Genomic DNA, 17,605 nt, shown 5'->3' with positions numbered 1-17,605 from the left:
TACATTCAGCTTCTTTTATCAAATTGTGTTTTCCGCTTGAAGCGTGTATCACACCTTCTGCACATTGTACCTCCAGCCATAACACAAAGCTGTTCCTATAAAAAGCCTTTTATTATTTTTCAAAAGATGGCTGTGCATTAAATGCCTGAGGTGTTTCTGTCAATACAACAATGACCCTTCATCACTGGCTTTAAAGTATTTTGAAAATGTGATAGAAATGCACACTTTTTTGCTGAACAAGCTCATAATTGCTTTTAGAATTGGCTTGGATGACATACTGCTGCTCCCATTACTAGACTTTTTTTTAATTTTGTGGAAGAAGTTTCCAGAATTTTACTTGCAGAATGAAAATAGCATCACTTTGGGAGGAAGCGGTCCTCAAACGCTAAGAGGATACGCTGATGCAATGGAGTAAGAGGCATACTCACTAACGGTGGGAGTTCTTGAAGATAGAATTGTTAACTTTTTAATTAATTTAGCAGCAGGTTAACAAGTAGACCACAATGCTGATTGCATCATCAGGGATAATTTACCTGCTCTTCTTCAAGATATTGCTTAGGATGACACACAAGTGCTGCAGGAACTCAGTAAGTCAGGCAGCATCTATGGAAATGAATAGACAGTCAACATTTCAGGCTGAGACTGTTCTTCTGGACTGAGAAGGAAGGGGGAAGACGACAGAATAAAAAGGAGTGGGGAGGGAAAAGAGGCTAGCTGAAAGGTGATAGGTGAGGTCTGGTAGGGGACTGATTGACTTCACCTACCTCACTTTTTTAATTAATTTATATTATTTCAGGTTTTTTGCAGGATCTTTAAACCATTCAATATAAGTATACGTAATTGATTGATTTATTATTTTTTCTTCTTCTATATTATGCATTGCATTGAACTGCGGCTGCTAAGTTAATAAATTTCCTGACACATGCTGGTGATAGTAAACTTGATTCTGACTCTGGAAGGTCAAGGGCAGGAGAAGAAGGAACCTGATAGGAAAGGAGAGTGGACCATAGGAGTAAGGGAAAGAGGAAGTGACCTGGGGGAAGTGATGGGCAGGTGAAAAAAGGTAAAAGGTCAGAGTGGAGAAAAGGGAAATAGGGGAAGAGAGGAAGGGTGGAGGGACTCTTAATGCTTGGATCTTTGCTACACAAGTTGGAGGACGGGCAGAGTTTAGGTTCCTTTTTTCCCCAAAAGGCAATATCTCTAACAATAGCCTCAGGTAGTTAACTAACTTGGTGTCCGAATCTTTGGAGCAGGGCTGGAACCCAAAACCTTCTCACTTAGAGCTGAGACACTGCTGACTCTGAAATGCCATTTCAATTAGAAGGCAAAGGTAGCAAAGTAAAAACCAAACTGGTAAAGTTGGTTTGATAGGCTAGATTGTGCAAATTTCATTCTGATGGTCATTCTCCTATATCTGGCACTAACCTTGGTACAGGTATTGGTATTAGTTTATCACTGACATTACACCATAAGACCATAAACCATAAGACAAAGGTGCAGAATTAGGCGATTCAGCCCATCGAGTCTGTTCTGACATTCCATTTTGGCTGATTTATCACCGTCGCAACTCATAACCTTTCCCGCCTTTACTAATCAAGAATTTACCAACATCCACTTTAAATATACCTGATAATTTGGCCTCTACAGCCATCTGTAGCAATGAATTCCACAGATTCATTACCCTCTGACTAAAGAGATTCAACCACATGTCAATTATAAAGAGGTGTCCTTGTATTCTGAGGTGGTGCTCCTGGTCCTTGATTCTGGCACTGTCCACGTCCATGCTGAAGGACATTCAATACTAAGTCCTGCCCAAGGGTCTCAGCCCAAAACATCGACTGTACTCTTTTCCTAGATACTGCCTGGCCTACAGAGCTCCTCCAGCATTTTGTGTGTGTTGCTCGGATTTCCAGCATCTTCAGATTTTCTTTTGTTTGCCTTTCAATACTGGAAAGATTTCAGTGAGGTGCCCCTCATTCTTCTCCAGCGAGTACAGGCCCAGAGCCATCAAACACTCTTCATACCCATTCATTCCCAAAATCATTCTTGTCAACCTTTTCTGGACCCTCACCAATGCCAGCAGATCTTTTCTTAGATCAGGGGATCAAAACTGCCCATCATATTCTAAATGTGGTCTTACCAATGCCTTATAAAGCTTCAACATTACATCCTCGTTTTTATATTCTAGTCCATTCTTCATATGGTCCTCAAACTTGGCCTGACAGCCATCAAACCCATCAACCAAATCACTAATATATAACGTGATTAGAAGCAGTCCCAACACCAAGCCCTGCAGATCACTGCAATCTTATACAATGTTTACAGCCTGAAATTCAGTCATGAACTGAGATTTCACACGTCAGGAGATACCTGCACCCCTGCAGGTGCCAGTCACCCATATTGTTCATGTCTGCAGGGAGTACAACTTGGGTGCTCATAAGCTGTAAAGCATCTGTCATTCATAGGAAACAAATTTGTATAGCTATGTGTGTTTAAGCTCGAGTAAAACAGCTCCAAATGTTGCCCCTTCAACAAAAATGATACTCACCACCTCGAATTGCAACATTGACCTTTAACAGATAAGGCTGAGAAATTTCACATTTTGTACCATGGAGAAGGTATGCAAAGCAGATTATTCAAAACAATTCCTTGACTGTGAAAAGACAGGGAGAACTACATTGATAAAATACAAGTAATATGATCCTCTGGGAAACAGCTCAGACCAGTACCTTATCAAGCTAACTATTTTCATTCATTTAAGACACTCAGTGTATTACAACATTTTAAAAAATAGCTATTACTCAAACCAGATGCTACATAGTCATTCAAATCACTTACGATAGCTCCTTGCTAGGAATAACTTTTTAGAACGGAAATGGGGTAATTAATTTATATTCAGAAACTGAAGCAGCAGAATGGAACAACATCACTGCTCACTTCAGCCTCTGTCAAGGGTTGGCCATTTATTTCCAGTAACTTTAGATTTAAGCATGTTTCCCCCTCCAGCAAGAAGGAGCTTGAAGTCCCTTCAAGCTAAAACTGCATCTTTTTTGTACCAAATTTTCACTTATTTTGCTCTTCTTAGTATCGCTTTGGAGAAACAATCCCACTACCATCCATACAAAATGCTGAAGGAACTCAGCAGGCCAGGCAACGTCTATGTGAAAGAGTATAGTCGACGTCTCAGGCCAAGGCCCTTCGGCAGGACTGGAGAAAAAAAGATGAGGAGGCAGAGTTAGAAGGTGGGGGAGGGGAGAGAGAAACACATGGTGATAGGTGAAGCCAGGAGGGGGAGAGTGGTGAAGTAAAGAGCTGGGAAATTGATTGGTGAGAGAGATAAAGGACTGGAGAAGTGGGAATCTAATAGGAGAGGACAGAAGGCCATGGAAGAAAGAAAAGGGTAAGGAGCACCAGAGGAAGGAGATGGGTTGGCAAGGATATAAGGTGAGAGAAGGAAAAAGGGATGGGGACTGGGGTGGGGGCATTACCGGAATTTTGAGAAATTGGTGTTCATGCCATCAGGTTGGAGGCTACCTAGATGGAATGTAAGGTGTTTGCTGAGCACCTACGTTCTGCCTGCCAGAAAAAACGAGATCTCCCAGTGGCCACTTCCCATTCCCATTTCTGATATGTCTATCCATGGCCTCCTCTACTGTTGCGATGAGGCCACACTCAGGATGGAGGAACAACACCTTATATTCCGTCTGGGTAGCCTCCAACCTGATGGCATGAACATCGATTTCTCAAACTTCCAGTAATGCCCCCCCCCCACCTTATCTCCATGTTTGCCCATCACTCCCTCTGGTGCTCCTCCTTCCTTTTCTTTCTTCCAGGGCCTTCTGTCCTCTCCTATTAGATTCCCCCTTCTCCAGCCCTGTATCTCTTTCACCAATCAACTTCCCAGCTCTTTAATTCATCCCCCCCCCCCGGCTTCACCTATCACCTTGTGTTCCCTCTCCCCTGCCCCACCTTCTCACTCCACTCCTCATCTTTTTTCCCCCAGCCCTGCTGAAGGGTCTCAGCCCGAAATGTCGACTGTACTCTTTTCCATATATTCTGCCAGGCCTACTGAAGGGTCTCAGCCTGTGGGGAACCACATATACCTGTCTGGACACGCCCCCCCACCCCCCGCTGACTGCTCCTGTGGCTCCTCCCACAGACCCCGAGAGTTATTGATGGTGCATCACAGCCCGAAATGTCGACTGTACTCTTTTCCATATATTCTGCCAGGCCTGCTGAGTTCCTCCAATATTTTGTGTGTGTTGCTTTGGAGTTCCAGAGTTTCTCTTGTCCACTATTGTCCATTTTGCTTGTTTCAAATTATTGGATAATTAATTCTCTTTGGCACAAACATCTGAATGTTATAAGGAATGTTACACATTTGCAATAAGATCTGAGGCATCATGAAAAGCAAAATAAAATATGGTGGCCTTGACATTCTATCAATCCCTTTTCCTTGAAATCTCCAGGTGTCTAATTATCCTCATTCTGCCAGATTATTCTAACAGTACTTTAAAGATCAAAAGAGCAGCCAAAGCTGCTTTACGCTAGTGAAGCTGAATTCAGTCAAATATCATGGTTTAACGTGACAAAGTAAAACAGAAGTGTGACTTTGAAGGTATGGACTGGTGACTGTGGCCTGAATATGAGTGGCATATTAAAGGCTTACAAACTGATCTTCCAAAATCTGGCTCAAATTTAAAGGAAAAGCTAAAAGCACTTGAGATCAGTAACTTAAAAAGAGTTCTAAAAATAAAAGCCCATACAAGTGAAGTGGACACTCCCAATCTCGTCCTATCATTAACATCCTATTTGATCAGTTTCATTTAAGTTCAAAATACATTTATTATCAAAATATGTATACAACCCTGAGATTCATTTCCCTACACGCAGCCACAAAACCAAGAAAACAAAAAGAGCCCATTAATAAAATAAAATCCAATCACAAACAAGAGGAAATCTGCAGATGCTGGAAATCCAAGCAACACATACAAAATGCTGGAGGAATTCAGCAGACCAGGCATCTTCTAATAATGTTGACGTTTCAGGCCGAGACGCTTCAGTGGGACTGGGAAATAAAAACATGTCAAACGCCCAATGTGCTGAGAAAAAAAACTGTGTGCAAAACAGTAGAAGTAAGAAAATAGCATTCAGAACAAAAGTGAGTTCATAGATACAAAGCCTGGATCAGCTGGAACAGGTCACAGCCTCAGCTTAATACTGAGCCAAGAAAACATCGCAGGAAAGCGCGCAGAACCGGCCCAACCCTCATCTCTTGTCCCAACAACCTGCCTCTTCATTCCATCTGGTCTGACATTTGAGCCATCCAAACATCAGGTTGTTGCTCGCACTGGGACCTGGGTCCTGTCACATCGGTATGCTGTGGACCTGGACCCTGCCACCATTTTGTGGCCCATACCCATCCTTTCCAAATCAGCCTGGTACTTAGATGAATCAAATCCCAGTTTCAGTCTAGGTGACTGAGCCTTGAACCTGCCTCTCCTCCACTCTGCTTGCCCAACTTTGCCCTAATCCTCAGTTTCTTTAACCAAAAGAAAAATCTATTCCTTTCAATTCAGTGACTTAACATCAATATGCACCGTAGAAGAGTTTTATGAAAGAAACACTGACAAATTTGTTTATGTTCTTTAAGGATATCATGAGCAAAGTGAATAAAGGGGACCACTAGTTATACCAAAATGCATAAAGGAGCCAGAGAATAGATAAGAGATACTTGCACAAGGTAGGAATTCAAGTCGCTGGGTCAGATATATGACCATAGACAGAGGATAGGCTAATGACAGCAAACAGAATAAATAGCCCATTTTCAGCGCTATTGGTCACCATTTATGAATGAGACACCACAAGGATCATTTCTAGACTTAACCTATTCACAATGCATTGTAGCAAAATTTGTTGATTAAAAGATAGGTGGGACAGCAAATCCTGAGGACAAAGAGTCTGCAGTTAAACATATACAAGTTAAACAAACAAGCAAAAATTTGGCAAATGGTGTATTCAGTAGCAAAGAGGAGGATTTCAAGTTAGATATTGAAAATCCTGTTTGACAAGGCAGAAACTCCAGAATATTCCTTTAGAGTTCGGAGTGGTGGATGAAACACTAAGATTTTGCATTTAAAACATGAAATATTACCTTGTTATTTATCTTTAGCACAATATTTTTGTAACTTAGCAGTTTTATCTAGCACTACACTAGATATAATGCCACAAAACAAATTTTATAGCATGTGTAGATAAAACTGATTCTGAAACAAGCAAAATAGATTGTTAATTTTTATTGCCAGAAGATGGAGCATAAAAAGCCTGCAATAGGCAGGAAAGTACCTGTGAATGTAAAGATCAGATCAGGTGTGATCTGAGCCCGACTCACTGGATTACCTGCTACTCGTGTTCTATTAAGGAAACTTATTTCACTCCAAAATGGCTGATCTCTTAGTCGATTCCTTAATTTCAGATTATTCTGTACTTACATCTCATGTTTTACCTTGCACTATCATGTCTTTTGTCATTTGATCTTCCAAGCCTAGCATCCTATCACAAGCCTCATGTGTTCTATCCAACGTCCTCTCCATGGCTTTGCATATCAGAATCAGAATCAGAATCAGGTTTATTATCACCGGCATGTGACATGAAATTTAACTTAGCAGCAGCAGTTCAATGCAATACATAATATAGAAGGAAAAAACAAAATAAAATAATAATAATAATAATAAATAAATTACAGTATATGTAAATTGAATTGATTAAAAATTGTGCAAAAAAACAGAAATATTATATATTAAAAAGTGAGGTAGTGTCCAAGGGTTCAATGTCCATTTAGGAATCGGATGGCAGAGGGAAAGAAGCTGTCCCTGAATCGCTGAACATGTGCCTTCAGTCTTCAGTACCTCCTTCTCAATGGTAACAATGAGAAAAGGACACGTTATGAGTGCTGGAGGTCCTTAATAATGGGCACTGCCTTTCTGATACGCTGCTTCCTGAAGATGTCCTGGGTACATTTTGGCCAGCACCCAAGATGGAGTTGATTAAATTTACAACCCACTGCAGCTTCTTTCGGTGCTGTGCAGTAGCACCCCCCACTCCCCCATACCAGGCAGTGATGCAGACGGTCAGAATGCTCTCCACGGTGCATCTATAGAAGTTTTTAAGTGTATTTATTGACATACCTAGACTCTTCCAACACCTAATGAAGTATAGCTGCTGTCTTCCCTTTAAATAACTGCATCGATATGTTGGGACCTGGTTAGATCCTCAGAGATCCTGACACCCAGGGAACTTGAAACTGTTCACTCTCTCCACTTCTGATCCCTCTCTGAGGATTGGTGTGTGTTCCTTCGTCTTACCCTTCCGAAAGTCCACAATCAGCTCTTTTGCCTTACTGACATTGAGTGCCAGTTTGTTGCTATGACACCACTCCAGTAGTTGGCATATCTCACTCCTGTACGCCCTCTCGTCACCACCTGAGATTCTACCAACAATGGTTGTATCGTCAGCAAATTTATAGATGATAATTGAGCTATGCCTAGCCACACAGTCATGTGTATATAGAGAGTAGAGCAGTGGGCTAAGCACACACCCCTGAGGTGCACCAGTGTTGATCGTCAGCGAGGAGGAGATGTTACCACGATTCTGCACAGGTTGTGGTCTTCTGGTTAGGAAGTCGATGATGCAATTGCAGAGGGAGGTACAGAGACCTAAGTTCTGCATCTTCTCAATCAGAATTGTGGGAATGATGGTATTAAATGCTGAGCTACAGTCGATGAATGGCATTCTGACATTTGTTTTGTAATCAGAACTTCTAATTGCTTGCACTTAAACCTGAAATGTTAACTGACCTTTGCAATTAATGCAGCCTAATCTGAAATTCCAGCATCTTCAGCTTCTCTACATGTGCTACTTTAGTTGAAGTCTCACCAAAAGACAAATTCAGAATAAGTTGCTCACACTTCTAAGTAAATCCCTTGCAATAACAGTTAACATAACAATTCCTCTTTCTATCTGCACCAACCAATGTACTTAATATTTTCTTCAAAAATCCATATTTCATACTAGTAAACAACCTCATTTCCTTCATTTAATGTCAAGTCCCTGTGATTCAGCAACTCCCATGGTTAGCTATATCTTGAATCTGTAGTACAGATCTATACTAAATCACTTATTTTAAGTTCTGTAATCATTTAAAATGTCAGTACAACTTTTGCAAACTCAGCCCACGGCTTCCCAACTTGCAGAAACTTTGCGTTACAGACAGTTCTCAGAACTCCTATGTAATCTGTTTGGAGTTGAAAGCTTCTGCTCAGAAGGTGACGACCAGGGATCATTACTGTGGTTGCTCACCAGTCAGGTTCCAAGGGTGCCAGACCAGAGAGCTGCAACCTGGGAATGTTCTTCATTACTCAATCATTCTCAGTCACTTTCAGCTGTGTTTTAAAATCCTCTTGGTGAATCACCAAGATACAGTGCTTGACTTGCACGCTGCTCATTTTATTGCTTGGAATGTAAAGATTGAGAGGAGATTTGATACAGGTATACAAAATTATGAGAGGTGTGGATTAAACCATAAGATCATAAGACATAGGAGCAGAATTAGGCCATTTAGCCCATCAAGTCTGCTCCACCATTCCATTATGGCTAGTCCTGGATCCCACTCAAACGCATACATCTGCCTTCTCGCCATATCCTTTGATGACCTGACCAATCAAGAAACGATCAACTAATGCCTTAAATATACCTACAGATTTGGCCTTACCGCAGTCTGTGGCAGAGCATTCCACAGATTCACTACTCTCTGGCTAAAAAAAAAAGTTCCTCCTTACCTCTTTTCTAGATGGTCGCTGCTCAATTTTGAGGCTGTGCCTGCTTGTTCACCACAGGAAGCATCCTCTCCACATCCACCTTATCTAGTCCTTTCAACATTCGGTAGGTTTCAATGAGAGCTCCCCGCATTCTTCTAAAATTCAGTGAGTACAGTCCCAAAGCTGCCAAACACTCTTAACCCCTTCATTCTCGGAATCATCCTCATGGAGCTTCACTGGATTCTCTCCAATGACACCACACCCTTTTTCAAATATGGGGCCCAAAACTCTTGACAATACTCCAAGTACATTGGGTAAATACAGACAGATTTTTTTCCACTGAGATTGGGTGAGACTACAACGAGAGGTCATGGATTGAAGGTGAAAGGTGAAAAGTTTAAGGGGAACATGAGGGGAAATCTTCTTCACTCTGAGAAAGTTGAACGAGCTGCCAGCACAACTAGTGCACGTGAGCTCGATTTCAACATTTAAGAGAAGTTTGGATTGATACATAGATACTGTGGGTATGCAGGGCTATGGTCTGGTTGCAGGTCAATAGGATTAGGCATTTTAAATACTTTGGCACAGCTTAGGTCGGTCAAAGGGCCTGTTTCTGTGTTGTACTTTTCGATGACTATCGTGCATTGAGGTGGAACAAGGTAAAATAGTAATAATAAAGTGATGGAGCCAGATACACTAGTGAAATTTAAGAAACTACTAGACAGGTATATGGAGGAATTTAAGGTGGAGGGTTATATGGTGTCGTGGTTTTTCGTGCCTCACAAATGAGCAAGAGACGCAGAAGATTCTTCAAGAAGGGTTAAACTTTAATTTGCAAATCAAAGCTGAGACAGTCATTGAGCTAGTCGCTGATTGCCCACCGCCCCGGACACAGCATTTTTTATAGCAATTTCCTGGTCCAGTTGTATTAGCATATGTAATCGATCTATAGTTGCATATTACACGTACCTCACGTACATCATTGTCCCTATTGTTTCTATCAATTGACTTAATTATGTTCTAATCTATATCTCTTAGCTACTTCTCATTAACACATCATTGTCTTCTACATTTTTAGGATATATGCATAGCAAATAGCAAGCTCTTTCTGTAGCTACCTCTCATTAACACACCATTGTCATCTTAAGACTGCAGTCTCCTACCAAATTGGGTACATGCATAGCAAATAGCAAACTCAATCTACATTTCTTTAGCTCTTTAGCTACCTCTACATTCCTAAGATTTCATTCTACTAAATTGAGTACATGCATAGCAAATAGGAAGCTCAGAACTGCAAATAGCAAGCTCAGAACTGACTTCATAGTTTTGGTAAATTTATACCTTTATGCTCCAATATTATTTCCCTTTGAGACCCAGAGGGGTCTCACACTCATACAGAGAAAGAAGACTAAGAGTCTGCGCACAAAAGCCCCAATAAGCTCAAGCACTTATTCCCAAATCTCGGGTTAAACTAAAATTTTCTGCGCCAAGACCTCAAAGTATTCTCTCCCTGTTACCCTGGGCCGCTGAGCCAAAAACCTGTCCCTATTGTATCTGAGACAGGGCAAAAGACTCAGCAGCCCTTACAATCTACTCCCACACTGTTGTTTTGCTCCTGTTCATCCTGCAAGTGTTGTAGGCTGTAACGATACATTTCCGGTGTTTCTTTCTCCACTAAATTGTTTGGTTGCAGCACGCACTATAAGAGATTTGAGACAAGGAAGAAAACAGCACAGCACAAACGCACAGCTCAACAATATAATACTGACAGTTATTGTTATTTTAGTCAGCCATGCTCCCCATCCTCCGAGTCTACTTTCTAACCAATCAAAGAACTGATGTCCGAACCCTGCATTCTGTTTGACCTCCGTCCGCAGATTCTTTAACTTATTCATTGCTCTGGTGAAAGACCCTTCTGGGCTAGTATTGTTCGGTATGAAAGTGCAGCATTGTTTTCCAAACATTACACACGCACCCCCTTTTTCTGCCAAAAGCCAATCCAGTACTTGTCTGTTTTGCCACGCCACCCTGCTAGTTGCATCTAGCTGTTGCCCTAAGGCCTCCAGTGCATCATCGGTGTAGTTGATGAACCTCTGTTGATTGTAGTATATATACTTTATCCATTCAACATTTTTGCTTACCCCTATCACAGGTATGATAGCTTCCCACTGAGCATCTCATTCGGTGTCAGGCATGTCATTCAATTAGTTTGCATGCGATAACTCATCAATGCTAACGGTAAAGCATCAACCCAATTTTTTAGTGTCTGCACAAATTTTGTTTAGTTTGGCTTTCAGGGTTCCATTAATTCTCTCTACCATGCTCTGCGACTGAGGGTGGTATACACATCCAAATCTTTGCTTTATCCTCAGCGCCTGTAGTACCAGTTTGACCACTTTCTGGATAAAAGCTGAAACCGTTGTCTGAGCTAACTTCTGTAGGTATTCCAAACCTTGGGATCACTTCATTTGTCAGGAATTTTACCACTGTCTGTTCTGCCAAAGTTGCCTTACCTTGTATTTCAATTAGGTCCTCTACGTCAGGTTCTGGAGTTAGGCTTACCTGGGGGGCAATGACAGCTGACGTACACCCAGATGCTTTTCTGGCTGCCTCGTCCGCAGCTTGATTTCCCTTTTGTTATTACATCATTTCCCTTTTTGTGTGCCTGGCATTTTACTATAGCCAATGCTTTAGGTTTCATTATGGCTTTTATTAAGTCTAGAATTTGCTGACAATGTTGTATGGGGTCTCCATTACCTTTTTTAAAACCTCTCTGCTTCCACACTGCCCCGAACAAATGGCATACTCCGTGAGCATATGCTGAATCAGTATTGATGTCTACTTTCTCACCTTCCATCATTTCACACGCAGCTGTCAGGGCTTTGATTTCTGCTAGTTAGGCGGAACACGGTTGGGGACAGGACTCCATCCTAATAATCTTATTGCTCGACTGATCCTGCTGCACCACTGAGAATCCTGCGTGATTTCCATCATAATCCCTATAACAAGAGCCATCTACGAACAGAACCTTTTTATCTATATCCTCTAGTGGTTCTGACCGTAAATCTGCTCTCAATTTGGCAAATGCCATCGTCTTCCCTACACAATCATGGGGTTCTCCTTCATAGTCTAAAGGGACAAAATCGGCTATATTACTGGTAGTGCATCTCTGTATAGTTATGTCAGGAAATGTCAATAGCATCTGATACGCTGCTATACTGGCTGGCGTCAGCACAAATTTCCCTCTTTCCAGCAATTCTGCTACTTTGTAGTGTGTGTACAGAGTTACAGGATAGCCCAGGGTTACCGATGATGCCTTTTCATATGCACTGTGCAGCGCCGCCAATCCCTGATAACAGGGTGGGTACCCCTGAGCCACCTCATCTAGTCTCGTACTGTAGTATGCTATCGGCTGCTTTGCTTTTCCTGTACCTGTCTCCTGTGTTAGAACCGCTGTGACATAACCCTCCTGTCGGTTTGGATACATACAAATAAAAAACCTTCTCGTAGTCAGGCAAAGCTAATGCTGGTGCTGACTGCAATTCCTGCTTAATAGTATTGAAAGCTATCTCCGCCTCTCCATTCCACTGTAAGCCGTTCTTCAAATTTGTTATGTCCTGCTTCTTTCATTATCTTTCTCAAAGGTGCCACAATCTCAGCATATTCTCCTATCCAATCTGAGCTGTACCCTGCCATTCCCAAAAACGTCATCATCTGCCCTACAGTCTGGGGTTTTGGGGCCTTAGTTATTGCCTCAATCTGATCTGGTGCTATTGCCTTCACTCCCTTGGATATTATCCTGCCTAAGTATTCCACTTGCTGTGTGCAAAATTGCAGTTTCTTTTTGGATACTTTATGTCCTCCGCGCGCTAGCTTCTCTAACAGAGTTATAGTGTCCTGCTTACGCCGTTCTTCGCTGTGGGAGCAAATCAACAGGTCATCCACATACTGTAACAATGTACTTTCCAATAGTATGCCCTCTAGGTCTGCCTTCAATACATGATTAAAAATGAGTGGTGAATGTTTAAATCCTTGCGGCATTCTGGTATAGGTATACTGAGCACCTCTGTAAGTAAATGCAAACAGATACTGACACTGGTCGGCCAGAGGAATGCTGAAGAAAGCCGAACACAAATCAATCACTGAAAAGTAACTTGCTTCTGGTGGAACATTAGTCAAAAGCGTGTGTGGGTTGGGGACTACCGCTGGCCAGTCCTCTACCACATTGTTTACCGCTCACAAATCATGCACCAATCTCCACTTAGATTTATCTGCTTTTAAGACCGGCAACAACGGGGTATTGCATGGACTGTTTGTTCTTTTAAACACTCCTATTTCAAGCAACCCCTGCACTGTCGACGCTATTCCCTCTTCTGCTTCTGGTCTTAATGGGTATTGTTGTCTCCTGGGTGGAATTGCTCCCCTTTTCAGCCTTATTTCCACCAGACTAGCTGTTTTTATTTTCCCTACGTCCGTGTCATGCTGTGACCACAGAATAGATGGCAACTCATCTAACCTTTTATCTTTCTGCTGGCCTCTTTCCTTTCCCAGCACGGGCATGTGTGGTTGGGGAGTTATTTCGACCTCTCTCACTGTCCCTACCATATCTACACTTACCATTATTTTAATACAATTGTTGTCTTCTGATATCCACACCTCTGGCGTGATTTTCCTCCACACTGTTACGGTTTCAGCACTCTTAACTAAAGGTCCTAAGTCTTTAGACTGATATCCCTTATTTACCAACAACGTTACATGGGGCGCAGCCTCCGGTATCCTGTACCATTTTTCTAAAAAGCTGTTCCACTTAACTTGTAAAGCTGCCCCTTGCTTTCCAATTATCACAGCCTCCCCTTCCAGGTGCTGCTGGATACATGCCTCCAGGTGCCATCTCTCCTCTAACTCCCTGTTCTGAGTCTCGTCAAAAATCACTGTACAATGTAGCTCAGATTTGGGCATTACAGCCCTGGGTAATATAGCCTGCACGCCCTTTTTCCATTTTTCCCAGGTTTTCTGAATCTGGTCTGCGATGTCTCCTATCCAAAAGACATTAGCCTTCTTGTCTTCTCGCGCTATCAATTGAGCCCCTGCTCTTTTCACACTCAGCCCATTTCTGGTGCATTCTAATTTTAATTCCAGTTTCAACAAGGCATCTCTGCCTAACAAATTAATCGGAGTTCCTTTAAATACTAGCACCGACAAAACAATTTCTTTATTTCCCATTCTCAACCGCACTGGAGCCGTGCACTGGGTCAACTGTGTTTTCCCCGAGAACCCTACCGTCTTAATAAACTTTCCTGACATGGGAAGGTGAAGGGCATACTGTGGCTGTACACAAGTGTATGTGGCTCCAGTATCTATCATCATTGGTGTCAGTTGCCCTTCTAACATAACCTGAACTATGGGTTCCTCATCTGCCTCCCCTTTGCCCATAGCTCCTCTGTCCCCCTCCTTGGGACTTCCAGTCCTGTCTGGGCTGTTTGAATTTAGTCTGTTCCTGATAGGGCATTTGTGGGAATGCTCCCCCAAAGACGATTATTGGCATGGGGTTTTCCAGCCCTTGTCTTACAGTATGATCGGTCCCTCCATATAGCAGTGCTTTGTCCAGTTCGATGGCTGTACTCGAACTGGTGGTTGTTGGCAGCATCTTTTTGTTTTTCTCTTTTTCCTTCTTTTTGAGTTCTTCGAGCTGCTAACTTTCTTTGCACCTCTTCCTGCTGCTCAACCGCATGGACTACGTGGTCTCTAAATTCTTGTGGGGTCTTTGACGTTAGCCCAACCACTTCCTCCAGTTTGGGTTTTACTTGTGGTGGCATTGCATCCAAAATGCTATGTCGGAACAGTGAGGTCATAAAAAAGCTATTCTCCACCTCTTGCTCAGTCTCCAGTCTCCACCTTTTCAACTGGTTTTCTATGTAGGCTGCTGGGTTTTCAGTGTCTCCCAGTGGGTCCCCTTTTAAGGCTTTGGGGTCCACTTTGGGTGGATAAAGCTTTCTGAGGGCCTGCCATACCTTCTGCCTCACTCTGTCAAACCCATCTCCATCAGTTCTTGGGTTGTTCGAGTTTACTTTGCCAGCCATTTCCATTAGTTCGTTAAATTTGGAGGTTCCCATCAACCTTATCAACAGTGCCTTCAAATCTCCCATAGCCAATAATCATCCCGCTGTTTCTTCTTCAAAGGCTCTAATCCATTTCCCTGCTCCTTCATGTAAATTGGGCAGAGTGTTTTTCAGCCCTTCTAGGTCCTGGGATCCCCAAGGGATATACTGCACTTGTCCTGATCCTTTAACTAACAACGGCATCATTCTTCCTCCTCCTTCCCACCTGCCCTGGCTTTCCTCCTCACCTGACTCCCCATCTGTCTCAGGGTATGTCTTTACTGCCTCCCACACAAATGTCTCCAGGGTCCTGTTCTTCCTTCGGTCTCCCTGTGGAGTCCTTCCTTTCTGTCTTGATTCAATACTTGGTTGGCCCCTAGAGTATTTTTCGCATCTCTCCTGGCAATCCCCTTTCAGTAACTTATCTGGCTCTCTCTCTACTTCCGCAAGTTGCTCCCCTACTGCCTCCTTCTGTCCTTCTAGGCTTCTGCCTCCTACCTCTTCCCCACAAATTCTCATATCCTCTCTCTCTCTCTCTCTCCACTTAACTCTTGCTCCTCCAATGAGTCACCTTCTCTTTCTTTCTGTCCGTGTCTGTACACCTGTGGCAGGGACTCCTCATGACCCTTACTCGTGCTTGATTCCCTTCTCCAAGACTCTCATCTCCTATCTTTTTCCCACCTCTTCTTGAATGCCTCATCTCTTCCTGCCCTGATAAGCCACTTTCTTCTCTAGTCTATTTCTATAGTATAACCGATACTCCTCATACTCCTTTTCCTCTCTCAAGTATTTCATCTGTTCAATCTCTTCTCCCATTTCTCTCTGTACCTGTTCTATCTTTATCCTTTCTGCCTGTATCTCCTTCCATATCGCCGCTTTTTTCCTTCTCGTATTGGTTTTTTTTTCCTCCTCATTATCCCAAACCTGTACTTCTCCCTGCATGTTTACTGTTCCTGTCAGCAGGGGGCACTGCTAGGGGTTCCTTCCTCATTATAGGGAGGGGGTTTTTCTGTTTCTTTCGCATCCGGGTACGGAGCGGAAGCCAGCTTCTCACCGTACCCTTCTCTCTCTCTAACAGGCTGTTTCTCCAGCACCTTAGTGTTTTCCTCGCTTGTAATCAATATTCTACCTGTCCTCCTCAGCCTTTCCCCCTCTGTTCTGAAGAGTTTTAGCACTTCTATTTCTCGTTCTCTTTTTTGCCCTCTTTTCTTAGATTTATCTTTTGGTTTGTAATTTTTAATTAGTCCCTCCATTTCTTCGCACGAACTTACATCAAACGTTCCTTCTCTTGGCCACTTTATGACCAGGTTTTTGGTTCTTTTTTCCCCATTTTTCTGAAGTTTTTGTGAATTCATTTATTTATCGGGAATTTCTTGCTCAGAATCTCTACTGCTGTTCCTTTACCTGTCATGTTATTCTCTCCTTTAAGGTATTTCAGAGATTCACAGTTTGTTTACTGGATATTATTTACTCTAATTCTACACCTAGTCCTAGTCTAACACCACGTGGACTTTTTCTTCCTAAACTTACTCTAATTCTACGCCTAGTCTATTTTCCTTTCCCTGCCCGTTCAGCCCTTCGTTTCATACGAAGCGGTACCCACAGGGATTTACCAACACCTCGCCCGTTCAGACCCTTATCTCTTAAGGCGGTATCCACGAGGATTTACCAACACCACGTGGACTTTTTCTTAACGTCTTATTAACTTATTTGTACTTACCCTCACTGCAGTGTTCTTGAGCAATCCTCTGAGCCTCCTCTGTTAACCCCCAATTCTGCCAGATTCTGTGGACCGGAGAGACCCTTCAGCAGTGGTTCCACACTTCTGAGACTCCAAGACCTCCCCAAAGCCAACAGAATTCTTAGTCCAAATTGTCGCAAAAAGCGCTTTCCTTTTGTTTGGGTGCACCCTTAATTCTGTTAGCCTTGTGGGGGCCCCTAGAGGACTGGGAAGCGTCCCCAATCTGCCGTTTCCCTTCCGCGGGTCTCTATCCGGTCCTGTCACGGTCGCCAATTTTGTCGTGGTTTTTCGTGCCTCACAAATGAGCAAGAGACGCAGAAGATTCTTCAAGAAGGGTTAAACTTTAATTTAAAGTTGAGACAGTCATTGAGCTAGTCGCTGATTGCCCACGGGGGGGGGGGGGGGTCCAGTTGTATTAGCATATGTAATCGATCTATAGTTGTGTATTACACGTACCTCACGTACATCATTGTCCCTATTGTTTCAATCAATTGACTTAATTATGTTCTAATCTGTATCTCTTAGCTACTTCTCATTAACACACCATTGTCTTCTACATTTTTAGGATATATGCATAGCAAATAGCAAGCTCTTTCTGTAGCTACCTCTCATTAACACACCATTGTCATCTTAAGACTGCAGTCTCCTACCAAATTGGGTACATGCATAGCAAATAGCAAACTCAATCTACATTTCTTTAGCTCTTTAGCTACCTCTACATTCCTAAGATTTCATTCTACTAAATTGAGTACATGCATAGCAAATAGGAAGCTCAGAACTGCAAATAGCAAGCTCAGAACTGACTTCATAATTTTGGTAAATTTATACTTTTATACTCCAATAATGGGAGGCAGGGTTTAAGGGTCAGCACAACATTGTGGGCTGAAGGGCCTGTACTGTGCTGCACTACTCTATGTTCTATGTTCTATAAAGTTTAAAATCTATGAAGT

The sequence above is a fragment of the Hemitrygon akajei genome, chromosome 29 (assembly GCF_048418815.1).
Source record: "Hemitrygon akajei chromosome 29, sHemAka1.3, whole genome shotgun sequence".
In the NCBI taxonomy this organism is placed as follows: domain Eukaryota; kingdom Metazoa; phylum Chordata; class Chondrichthyes; order Myliobatiformes; family Dasyatidae; genus Hemitrygon; species Hemitrygon akajei.
The sequence above is the reverse complement of the archived record's forward strand: the minus strand, read 5'-3'. Positions refer to the sequence as shown.